We start from the raw sequence: 10000 nt of genomic DNA on the forward strand, positions 1-10000 counted from the left end.
CCCATCACCCAACGCCCACCCCGCTTCAACCTCTCACTGGCGGGTCTGTGACCTTATTTTCTCCTGGACCTTTGTTACCAAACATTGGTGTTGGGAGCGACGGGTGTCCTTTTCAATACTGCAGCACCCATGGCCTTGTATGGTTGTAAGCGTGCGTATGTATGAACGCATATGCATACATCCATAAGAATACATATATGTATGTGTATATCTATATGTATATATATATATATATATATATATATATATACACATATATGTATATATATATATATATTATATACATATATATATATATATATATATATATATATATATATATATGTGTGTGTGTGTGTATTTACCTAGTTGTATTTACCTAGTTGTATTTTACGGGAAGGGGAGCTATGCTCGTGGGGTCCCGTCTTCATATCTCATTTTATCTAAACTATTTTTAAATTCATGTATTGTTTTTGCACACACCACTTTCTCATCTAACTTGTTCCAACTGTCTATTACTCTGTGAGGAAAGCTATTCTTTTTCAAATCTCTTCTATAGCTGTCTTTTTTTATTTTCTTTCCGTGTCCTCTTGTATTTCTGTCATCCCATTTTATCATATTCTCTCCATCAGTAATTTCTATGCCTTTCATGATTCTGTAAATAGCTATCAAATCTCCTCTCTTCTTTGCTCTAGTGTCTGTAGTTCAAGTTTTGCTAGTCTCTCTTCATATGATAGTTTTGAGAGTGTTGGTGCCAATTTTGTAATTGCTCTTTGTATTCTTTCAAGTTTTTTTATACATTTTTTTGTACTTGGTGACCATATCGTTGCTGCATATTCCAATCTTGGTCTTATCAGGGTGATTAGGATTTTCCTCACCATTTCTTCATCCAAGTATGTAAATGCCACTTTGATTGTTCTTATTAAATTATAAGTTTCTCCAAAAATCTTATTTATATGTTTCTCAGGTGACATATTATTCATAACAATGACTCCCAGGTCCTTCTCATTTTCTACTTTTTTTATTCCTTCTTCTCCCAAATTATATGATCCTGTTATTCTGTTTTTGCTTTTTCCAAATTCCATTATACTACACTTTTTTGTATTGAACTCCATCTCCCACTTCCTACTCCATTCCTGTACTTTATTTAGATCTCTCTGTAGTGATTCACAATCCTCTTCAGATTTCACTCTTTTCAGCAGTTTTGCATCATCTGCAAAGAAGCTCATATAGCTTTCAATTCCTTCATCCATATCATTAATATATATAGCAAACATTATTGGGGCCAGAACTGTTCCCTGCGGAACACCGCTTATTACTTCATTCCATTTTGAGTGGTGATCTCTTATCACTACTCTCATTTTTCTTTCTTGCAAAAAGTCTTCCATCCAATTTAGCAATTTACCTTGTATTCCTCCTTCAGATTCTAATTTCTTAAGCAACTTCTTATGTGGTACTTTGTCAAAAGCTTTTTTTAGGTCTAGAAATGCACAATCAGCCCATCCATCTCTTTCTTGTATTATATCTATTAGCCTTGAATAGAAACATATTAAATTGGTGACGCATGATCGTCCTTGTCTGAATCCAAATTGCCTTGGATTTAGTACGTTGTTTTTTTCCAAGTATTTTACCCATCTATTTTTGATAATTCTTTCACAAATTTTTGCTATTGTACTTGTTAGAGAGACTGGTCTATAGTTGGTAGGTTCTTCTTTATTTCCTCCTTTATATATAGGTACTATATTTGTTTTTTTCCAATCATCTGGAACTTTTCCTTCTTTCAAGGAACTGCTTATTATGCTATGTATTTTGTCTGCCAGTTCATTCCTGCATTCTTTCAGAATCCAGTTTGCTATTTCATCTGGTCCATGCGATTTTCTGACATCAAGATTACTCAAGTGTATCAATATTTCATTCTTTGATACTTCTATTTTTTCTATAGGGGGGACTTTCTCTTTCCATTCAATCTCTTCAGGTTGTATGTTCTCCCTTATGAACACTGATTTAAAATGTTTGTTCATAATTTCCGCCATTTCCATTTCCTCAGTGTATTCAACTCCTCCTTGTCTTAATTTCTCCAAGTCCTGTTTGTTTTTCATTTTATTGTTTACAAATCTGTAGAATAGTTTTGGCTGATCTTTACATTTTTCTATGACGTCTTTTTCATATTTTCTCTTTTCCTCTCTGCACGTTTGTACATATTCATTTCTATAACCGGTATATATTTTCCATTTTTCAGGTCTTCTGTCTTTTTTCCATCTGGTCCAGGCTTTGTCTCTTTTGTCTTTTAACTCCCTACAACTTTTGTTGTACCAGCATTTTACATATTCTTTTTCTTGTTTTTGTCTTGGGACATACTTTTCCACTCCTTTTTTGTAAATTGTTGTCAAAATATTCCATTTCTTTTCCACTGATGTTTCTTCTTTGTATATTTCTTCCCAGTTTTCTTGTTGGAAGAATTCTCTTATTTTATCAAAGTTTGTTTTTTCATACATCATTCTTCCTTTTCTATATTGTTCATTTCTTTTGATATATTTTTCTTCATTAAGTTCCAGTTCAATCAATATGTGGTCACTTTTACCTATTGGTGTTTTATATTCAATCTTGTCCACTATTCTAGGTTCAGATGTAATTAATAAGTCTAGTCTCGATGGTTCTTCTTCATTTCTATACCTAGTGTTCTCCTGTATCCATTGTGTCATTGTGTGGTCAATAATCATCCCAAGTAGAGTGTTTCCCCATGAGTCGTCTCCACCCTTTACTGTCATTTCTTCCCAGCAGATTTCTTTGCAATTAAAGTCGCCCATCATAACTATTCTTCCTCCATCTTCCATTACTTTATTTGATGTTATCTTTGTGTCCTCTAACATACTTTTATGTTCACTCTCCTCCCATGAGGCTGTTTTTGGAGGCACATAATTTATCACAAATTTTCTGCTCTTCTTATCTCTGTCTTCCACTTCTATCATAATCATCTCTACTGTATTCTTTCCATATATGACACCTTTCACGTTTATATCCTTCTTAGTCAGGAACATAACTCCACCCCCTTGCTTTTTCTCTCTGTTTCTAATCCAATAATTGTATGCATCATGTCCTACACTGTTGGGTGGTAGTGGGCCTTTTAATTTTGTTTCTACAATTCCCATTATGTCCGGTTCTTTTTCCTTCAAATAATCATTCAGCTCATTCAATCATGTTATTAATCCATCTATATTTGTGTAAGACACTCTTAGTTTTCTGCCACTTCCATTGTGTTCTCTGTTTCCCTTATGTTTTTCTTTTGTATGTCGAACTTCCTTAGTTTCATGTTCACTACTCTCCAATAGAATCTCTCTTTCTCTGACTCCGTTCTGTTCTCGTTTTTTGCCTTAGCTTCCAGTCTTTTCTGCTTTTCTTCCTCTCTTTCCTCTTTATTCATTTCTCTTTTTATCCATATCTTTTTATATTGTTCACTTGTTGCTAGTTTCCCTGTTTTGGATAAGATATTCTCTGCCGTTGTTTGTGACTTGAATTTAATCTTAATTGGTCTGGTCTTGTCTGTGCTATACTTTCCGAGTCTAAATTTCTCTTCGATTTGTTTCATAATTTCTGGTTCATCTTCCTGAACTGATTCTAGTAATTGGCATACTTTTTCATTTTCCTCTTTGATTCTTGTGGTTCTATCTGTGTTGTGTTTCTCTTCCATTCCTAATATAATTATACATTTCTTCTTGTCTGCTAAATCTCTTACTATATTCTCCTTTTGTCTCATCACTTTAATAACTGAGTCTTCAGTATGTTCTTTCAATTGCTGTTTGACTATGTCAGTGAATGAAACCTTATTTCCTTCTTGGGTTTTTTTCCAATTCTTAGTTTCTTTAGCTATTGTCTCTCTGTTTTCTTTACTATTCTTCTTCAATTCCTCATTCTCCACCTTTACTTCTCTTAACTGTCTTTTTAGGTCTTCTATTTCATCAGTTAAGTTTTTATTCGCCTTTTCTAGTTCTTCCAATCTTTCAACCCTTTGTAAAATGGTGTTCATATGACCTAACCTACTCTCCAAGTCCTCGATCACCTTATCAACCTTCTCCTCTAGTCTTGTCAGTCGGGGGGGGTTTGTGTCCCCCCACCCTCTTTAAATCCCTTGAAAATATTCTCATCACTTTCTACTGTATTGCTCCTATCTATACTTTTAATCTTTACATTCTTATTAGACATTTCGTCGTCTTTCAGCTGGTCTTGCGGTCGCTTGTTTACTTTTCGGCGGTCTGTTTGGGCCAAGTCCTCTACTTCCTCATTTCCTTCCATTTCCCCAGCAATCCCTCCCCTTCTCCTCTTTCCTTACTTTCCCACTACCCCACGAGCAATTTCCCCCACCCTGTAAATACAAAAAGGCACTTCTCTTTGCGTTGGGATCCACAATCTGCACTTTTCTTCAGAACGTTCTTCAAGCCGTCCGTTCGTTGAAAGTGTGTGTGTGTGTGTGTGTGTGTGTGTGTGTGTGTGTGTGTGTGTGTGTGTGTGTGTGTGTGTGTGTGTGTGTGAGGCAAAGGGGAACACACACAAATAGAACGAGAGTTTATTCTTTAACTAGTTTCGCACTATGGTGCTTCTTCAGTTCTGAAGAAGCACCATAGTGCGAAACTAGTTAATTAAAGAATAAAGTGTCGTTCTATTTGTGTGTTTTCCCCTCTGCCTCTCTCACAACCTGTCAATATGTCGTCATATATATATATATATATATATATATATATACATATATGTATATATATATTTATATATATATATACATATATATATATGTATATATATATATATGTGTATGTATATGTATATGCATATGTATATGTATATGTATATGTATATGTACATATGTATATGTATATGGTTTTCCCTGAGACAAGTTATGTTGAATCTTAAAGCACGAATGCAATTAGATCTCTTTTACTGTATATCTCTATTTTCCGACAGGATATCGAACCTTCTTCGGAAGGCGGAAAAATTAAAACGCAAAGATGATGGTGAGATCAAGCAGATAGAACAGATGTAACGTATCTAACGTTTCAAACATATAACCTCCAAGATGGCGGAGAAATTTACATATTAGGAGCAAACAGTATTGCAGGTGACGTAGAGACGAGTACTAGGAAAGGCCACAGGAAAAATGTGCCCCACATGGAACACCACTCATTACATCATGTTCTTTCCAGAAGGTCACTCTCTCTCTCTCTCTCTCTCTCTCTCTCTCTCTCTCTCTCTCTCTCTCTCTCTCTCTCTCTCTCTCTCTCTCTCTCTCTCTCTCTCTCTCTCTCTCCCTCTCTCTTTCTCTCTCTCTCTCTCTCCCTTTCTCTTTCTCTCTCTCTCTCTCTCTTTTCTTATCTCTACCTGTCCATCTATTTTTACTAATTTATATAATAATCTGTTTACTTATTCATCTAATTACTTATTTATATATTTGTTTATTCAATTATTTATTTATTTATATATTTACTTATTTCTCTATGTGTCATGTTGCATTACTTTTAACCCAGGGCAGTGGACGGGATACAGGGATGACCCGTCATCCATGAGGAGCTAAGATGAGATATAGGAAAGGGGGGGGTTGGGAGTGAATAGGATAGGAGTGAAATAGGTGGGAGTAGGTGCATGCCCTCTGACTTAGCAACCCCCCTTGTAAGGGGAAAAAATCCATTGGTATATAGATAGATCTATTTATTATTAATTTGTTTATCTATTTATAGTTTTATCTATTTATTCGTATATCTATTTACTTATCTAATTGTTTATTTATCTATCTATTTACTAATTCATTTATTCACTTATCTATCCATGTATCTATTCATATATTTATTTATTCATTCATTTATTTATCTATTTATCTATTTGATTATCTAGATAACTATCTATTAATGAATTTATTAATTTATATATTTATTAATCTTTCTATATATATATATCTATCCTTCTATCACTTTTGGAACAAAAAGATTTAGTTCTACTATTTAACTGAATAAAATCGTCTAACGCAAATCAAAATAAAACTTTAAGGCGTTAGCCAACGTATCAATGGGATAAATCTGAGTGGTTATTGAATAAAATAGACTTAGTAACCATGTTCTGAGCGCTCAAACGATTGGTTGTTTTAAGAAAACATTAGAAAACTTTATGGATAGAGATAATGGGTGGTAATGGACATGGAACTACCAAGTGTAGGTCATATGGTCTCTTATGTTCTTATGAGATTGTGTTCAGATTAACTTCATCTTCATTCAGTCACAGCGATGTCCGAAGCTCTACGTCAGGTTGAGGATTCTTGGTGGCTCATAAATTTGAGACATCGTAACAAATGGCCACTAATAAAGATTAATATCTTTTGCAAATGCGTTATCTTTTGAATCCATCTTTATAGGATTATTCTGGGCGTTAAGGAAATAACCTGAAAAGTCATTAACTCTCACTTTAACCGTGATAAGATTTTAACCTTTGAAGGTTAAGTAGGTAGGGTTATCTTATTTCAGTAAGATAGTTTGAAAACAATTCTAGTCGCCATTGCTGAAAGGATTATCAAGCTTTGCATTATCCCGAGCAGAAAATTATGTCATAGAATCTAGGTTAGACCTCCTAACCTAGATTGGTTTTAAACTTAAGCTATTCTGAAAGTCATCCACTTAGAAACCAAATCAAGTTAAAAACTAAAAAGAAAAAAAGATGAAAAAGAAAATCGTTGACCATGGTCAGCATCAATAAAAAAAAAAAAAAAAAAGTTTCTTCTCATTGAAAGGGAGTAGTCATGATTGATTAGATCCCCCTTCTAGATGACTAGGTTCAACACAATAGCAAACAATCTAGATACTCTTAAAGCATTGTTTGTAGCACTTTCATAACATTAATATTTTTCAATCAGTAGTGATTTTACATTTTGGGTTGAGAAATTCCACGGTAGGGATTAAATATATATATATATATATATATATATATATATATATATATATATATATATATATATATATATATATATATATATATATATATATATATATAATACACCTGAATCTCAATTCCGTAATAAGTTGTAACTGGCTGGCCATATACTACGAGTAAATTTTGTTTTTTTTCCTTTGATCAAAGTTTCTTTTGTACACAATGTTGATACAAAAGGTGCGAGTATTTCTTGTTTTATATTTTCATCCACGAGGAGCTAAGAGGAAAGGGAGGAAAGGGTGGTGGAGGGGAGTGGAGTGGGTGGAAGTAGGTACGTGTTTTTGACTTGGCTACCTCCCTAATAAGGGGGAAAAAGTTCTTGTTATATAGATAGAGAGTTAGATCATTTTTCTATGATTTCATGTGGGTTCTACGCATTATTTTATGTATAGGGGTAACAGAAAAAATGATTAAACACAGCCAAAGGTATAGGTATATAACAGAAATCGCTGGTCTACATTTTTTTACCTAAAACAAATAGTGAATATATAACAACAAAAAAATCTTTACAGTAACTAAGCATAATTAGTGAAAAAATATATGACTTGATTTAGACTACATAGTGACTTTAGGATCATGTTATTACTGTTAGGATAAATTACTATTTTGGATGCCCTATCTCCATTTATTTATCAGTGATAGTTAGATTAATAGTTAGGGATAGTTTGATGACTATTCTCTCGTCACATAAGTACTATTGTGAAGCAAAAACCTGACCCTTTCATAATTATACAAAAAAAAAAAAAAAATGTGTTGCTGTTGCATATCTGTCGTGTTGGTTTAGTGAAATTTAATTAATTGACCAAGTTATGATATACAACATAGCACGTTATACATATACATATATATATACCAAAGGCTTTTTTCCCCTTATAAGGGAGGTAGCCATAATATATTATACAATTATAATTAATATGGTCCAGTGTACAAGTTGATGTACAAATTATACCGTACATGGCTTCTTGAAAATAGAAATATGCATTTATTCAATTTTGGTCAAACATGGGCCACGTTCAAGTGTTCATAATTTACATAAGGAGGGACGTCAGAGAGGAGCATCTCCTTGGCTCACATATTCAAAACCCATCTACATCCTAACCTCCATCAGCAGGTGCAACCCCGAGGGGCTGACATTTGGTCTCCTGACAGATTAAGTTGTTTATTTTGATCAACTTTGACTATTTTCTTTCGCTTGTTCACATAAAATGAACTGGCAACCGCTGACTGATCAGCAATCTAGGTACATAAGGCCAAGGTGGCTGTCATAAGTAAGCGTTTCGTGGTGGCAGTTCCTCATTGTTTGGTCCTTCCTTATGTTTCCTAATTACCTACATCAGTGTAGTTGGAAGTTGTGGGAACCCCTATATGTCTTTGTTTGTTTATGTGTGTATGGCTATTACCATAGCCTACATGGTTGACGATGGCCGAGCGAGAGGATATTAAGGAACGTTTTCGTCTGTAACGAAATAGGTTGGAAAAAAACACCTAAACAAACAAAGAAGATTATCAGTTGACAAATGTGACAAATTTTGGTATAAGGGCTCTACTTGTCTTTGGCGCGAGTGTCCTAATTCCTGAGTTATATATTTCTAGAAACGATATGTGTTTTCCATAACTCATGCTGACCTAGAACGTTGTCACAGCTATTTTCTTCAAAAATATTTCCTGAATTCTTTTTAAGTTCTCAGTTCATAAATCCCTTTCTCTTGTTCATCTTTAGATCTTTGCGTATATTCTAAAACAACGAAGGGAAATCCTTTCTTCTTTGTCAACTCGTCTGGGTATTGATGTACAAAATATGTATTGTGACACCTGATGTCAAACATATGTTGTCCATCTTTATACGTGAGATTTACATGAAGTTTCTCTACATATTCTTAAGGATCTGTCAATGTATGTCTTGAAGTTATGCTGTCGTCTCTGAAAGGATCTCTTCTTGTTTCTGTTGTACCTGATTGTTAGCCTGTCCATTCTAAATTGTCGACAATTCACCAGACCTGAAAATAGTTGTCGTTCAAGAAACACGCATTAACTCAATGACAAAATTAGGAAATCATACAAATTTGTACTCAAGTGTTACATGACAGCACTAGTGTAGAAAGCTTCCGCCAAGTTTAGACGAACGAAACATAGAATGTTTTTATTTATTTTCTATTAGTCACGAGGTTACAGATGTCTCGTGTCCTCCATATTTTGGAGTCTTTGTTGTAGACTTAGGAGTGCCTTGATGAATAACGACCCTCTCCATTCCCATACTTTTTATTTTTCTTTCTCCAAATATATCCTCTCTCATGTGACCGTCTGTTTGTCAAAGATGGCATGTTCTGTTCTAGTCTTTTGAGGTGTGTGTGTGTGTGTGTGTGTGTGTGTGTGTGTGTGTGTGTGTGTGTGTGTGTGTGTGTGTGTGTGTGTGTGTGTGTGTGTACATGTGTGTGTGAGTGTGTATGTTTGTGTGTGTTAGTGTTGGTGTTAGTGTTAATGTTAATGTGTGTATTTGTGTGTGCTTGTGTGTATAAGTATGTGTGTGTGTTTGTGTGTGTGTGTGTGTGTGTGTGTGTGTGTGTGCATGTGTGTGTGTTTTTGACATGGCTACCTCCCTAATAAGGGGGAAAAAGTTCTTGTTATGTAGATAGAGAGATAGATCATTTTTCTATGATTTCATGTGGGTTATACGCATTGTTTTATATATAGGGGTAACAGTAAAAATTATTAAACACAGCCAAAGGTATAGGTATATAACAGAAATCACTGGTCTACATTTTTTTACCTAAAACAAATAGTGACTATGTAACAAAAAAAAAAATCTTTACAATAACTAAGCATAATTAGTGAAAAAATATATGACTTGATTTAGACTACATAGTGACTTTAGGATCGTGTTATTACTGTTAGGATAAATTACTATTTTGGATGCCCTGTCTCCATTTATTTATCAGTGATAGTTAGATCAATAGTTAGGGGTAGTTTGATGACTATTCTCTCGTCACAAAAGTACTATTGTGAAGCAAAAACCTGACCCTTTCATAATTATACAAAAAAAAAATGTGTTGCTGTTGCA

This window comes from Oratosquilla oratoria, chromosome 5, assembly GCF_046742065.1.
Source record: "Oratosquilla oratoria isolate Oo_2021 chromosome 5, ASM4674206v1, whole genome shotgun sequence".
Classification (NCBI taxonomy): domain Eukaryota; kingdom Metazoa; phylum Arthropoda; class Malacostraca; order Stomatopoda; family Squillidae; genus Oratosquilla; species Oratosquilla oratoria.